The sequence below is a fragment of the Heterodontus francisci genome, unplaced genomic scaffold (assembly GCF_036365525.1).
Source record: "Heterodontus francisci isolate sHetFra1 unplaced genomic scaffold, sHetFra1.hap1 HAP1_SCAFFOLD_573, whole genome shotgun sequence".
Classification (NCBI taxonomy): domain Eukaryota; kingdom Metazoa; phylum Chordata; class Chondrichthyes; order Heterodontiformes; family Heterodontidae; genus Heterodontus; species Heterodontus francisci.
The window spans coordinates 85,296-88,608 of NW_027140646.1; the positions used below are offsets into that span (position 1 = coordinate 85,296).

The 3,313-nt window shown below is 42.1% G+C and overlaps 1 pseudogene; it reads left to right on the top strand.

Annotated features, from left to right (window-relative positions):
- The first annotated feature begins 1,719 nt into the window (after window positions 1-1,719).
- Window positions 1,720-3,067, top strand: LOC137360389 (histone H2B 1/2-like; annotated as a pseudogene).
- Window positions 3,068-3,313: the final 246 nt, after the last annotated feature.

Below are 3,313 nucleotides of genomic sequence, written 5' to 3' on the forward strand. Positions count from 1 at the left end.
TACATTCCATCTCTCACATTCTTGCCCACATACTTAGTCTGTCTAAATCCCTTTTTTCCCTTATATCATCAGCAAACATGGATAACATTACATTCCGTCACCTCATCTAAGTCATTGATACAGAATGGAGATAACTGAGTCCCGAGCACCAATCCTTGCAGTATCCAACTACTTACAGCTCTCCTGCCGAAAATGACTCGGTTATTCCTGCTCTCTGTCTTTTGTCTGTTAACTACTACTCAATCTATACTAATATATTATCCCCAAATCGCATGGGACCTACATTGGTGTAATAACCTCTTGTTTTGATAACTTATTGAATGCTTTTTGAAAATCCAAACAGACTACATCCACTGGTTCCCCTTATCTACCCTGACAGTTACAACATCAACATATTCTAATTAGTTTGTCATTGACAATTTCCTTTTAATAAATCCATGTTGACTCTGCCCAACCATATTCTGATATTCCACATCACCCTTTACCACGTCTGTAATAATAGATTGTAGCATATTCCCCATTGCTGATGTCAGGCTAACTGGCCTTTAGTTCCATGCTTTCTCTCTCCTTCCTTTCTCGAATAGTGTGGATATGTTTGTTACCCTCCAATCCACAGCTTCCAGAATCCAGGAATTGTTTTTTATAAGGAACGGGAATAGCTGTGGGAAAATGAATCTGAGTAATTCTATTCTGAGTCCACTGTATGATTCAGGTCAAATAATAATTATCAATAAAAAGGAGTAAAATCAGAGTTCAATTTAACTTTAATTTGAAGGAAATCAGTGTTGGAAATATGTTTATTCAAATTATACACTTCTTGGTTTGGGAAACAAAATTCCTTTGAGACAGCACCCAACTCAGTTCCTATCTTTCAGTTTCTCATCTGAGGAATTTAAGGAACGCCAAACTGTAATGGCTGGGAATCAAACCCGGGCACAGCTGCTTGGAAGGTCATTGACCTGAAACATTAACTCTGTTCTCTCTCCACAGATGCTGCCTGACCTGCTGAGTATTTCCAGCATTTTCTGTTTTTATTCCAGCTGTTTGGAAGGCAGCTATGCTCACTGCTCCAACAGCATCGCTCACATGGAGCAATACATTGAGTCTTTCTGTGGATTTTGGGACTGGGCCGCTGTCTTTTGGTCTCTGATGCCATAATCACAGCCAATAAAATACTCAGCTCAGTTCCAGGTGTTTAAAACTGGTGAACTGAAAGGCGACATGATGTTTCAGGATGTGTCAGGATGTTTCTGAACAGCAAAAATCACAATTTTACAACACGGAAAGAGTTCATTTGCACAATTGTGCTGCTCTTTGAAAGAGCTGTCCAATCAGTCCCACCTCCCTGTCATTTTCACATTGCCCTGTAATTTCCCCATCAAATAATGATCCAATTCCCTCAGGAAAGTTATTATTGAATCTGTTTTTACCTCCCTTTTCAAGCAGTACATTTCTGATCATCAGAATGCGTGTTAAAATATCACCTCATCTCCCCCTGATTCTTTTAACAATTCTGTGTCCATTGGTCACAGACCCTTCTGCCAGTGGGAACAGTTCCTCTTCAACCCATTAGAATGTAGAACACAACTATTAAATATTACATTAACATCTCTGCACCAAGAAGAACGACCCTAGCTTTGCTATTCTTTCACGCATCTCTAGTGCCATTCTAGTCAATCTCCTCTGCACTCTCTCTCAGGCTTTGATATCCATGCTAAAATGTGGAACCTAGAATTAGACACAATGCTCCAGCTGAGGCCAATAACCAGTGAGATTTATAAAGGTTCAGCATAAACTCCTTGTTTGTGACCCTTACTCCCATTTCTGGTTTCTAACCCAGTGTCGGCTCTGAGCTGTTGGAATTGCCTGAATAAATATTTCCGCCCAACAAAGCGCTCAATTTCGAGGCCGGAATGTGAGAAGCTGCTGAAAATAAGAGACCCTCGCAGTCAGGCGTCATTTCCCGGTGTATTTTTCAATAGAAACTGGGGCTGGAGAGAGTCTTTGGGAAATGGAATTCCTGAATGCAGTGAGAGAGTTTGTGATTGGTTGCAGATAGAAAACTATTCTGACATCACTGCCAATCACCCATCACAATCATTACTTTCTCCCATCCCTCATTAGCATAGAGCTGTGGGATTGTCTATTTAATCCGCACTCGGAAGGGGTTTGGTTTATTTCTGTATCTGAAATTGAAACTGAAAATGGTAAGGTCCCCCCACCAAGCTGAACTGAGGGGCTGGACCCCTGGGAAACCCCTCGAACTGTATCGGGAAAATTTTCATTTGCTGTAAATGTAAAAATGTAATTGGCATGACAAATGTGAAATGGAAGGGTTGTGAAGCAACTCATGATTGTATTGAAGGAAACTGATCTCCCTTGCAATGTTTGTATTTTTTGGTGCTGTTTGGCAATGTATTTTTTACAGATTTTTATGAATAAAGTATATTTTGGAAATAAAAAAAAAGAAAGCAGCTCCTAAGAAGGGCGCCAAGAAAACCTTAAATAAACCGTCAACAAAGGGCGGCAAGAAGCGGAGGAAGGAGGGTTACTCCAAGGACACTCCTACAAAGTGACGAAGCAGGTTCATCCCGACACCGGCATCTCCTCCAAGGCCATGAGCATCATTAACTCGTTTGTGAACGATATTTTCGAGCGCATCGCGGGTGAGGCTTCCCGCCTGGTCCATTGCAACAAGCACAGCACCATCAGCTCCCGGGAGATCCAGACCGCCGTGCGCCTGCTGCTGCCCGGGGAGCTGGCCAAGCACGCCGTGTCGGAAGGGACACCAGCTCCAAGTAAAACTATACAATGGACTGAAAAACATCCCAAACACAACGGCTCTTTTAAGAGCCACCCACAATCTCTGAAAAAGCTGCATCCGACATCTTTATGAAATCACTTTAAGACAATGTATAATATAATAACGGTCCCACTGCTGTGTTTGTATCTCCTGTTATTAACCGAACACGAACCCATAATCTGATCATCCGCCTTCACTTTTTTTGCCTAAAGCTGCTCTGTTTCTGTTTTTTCACAGCCCCTGAATGACCGCATTAACAGTTGATTTCAGCGGCAAGGATTAGACCTTAATCCCTTCACTGATTAATAATTTTATTAACAGCAATTCTCCGCAGTGTAACAGCCTGGGATGGGATTATTACAGAGCAAGTTTAGGGCCGTTTGAGGACTTGATCCGGCTCCCTCTTTTCAGAGAAGGACACTGGGCTCTGATTCAAAACTAAACTGAGTATTTCACTTCAGGTCAATGCAGCCCCCACCCGGGACAGTTTGAAAGCGATTGTGGAATGAG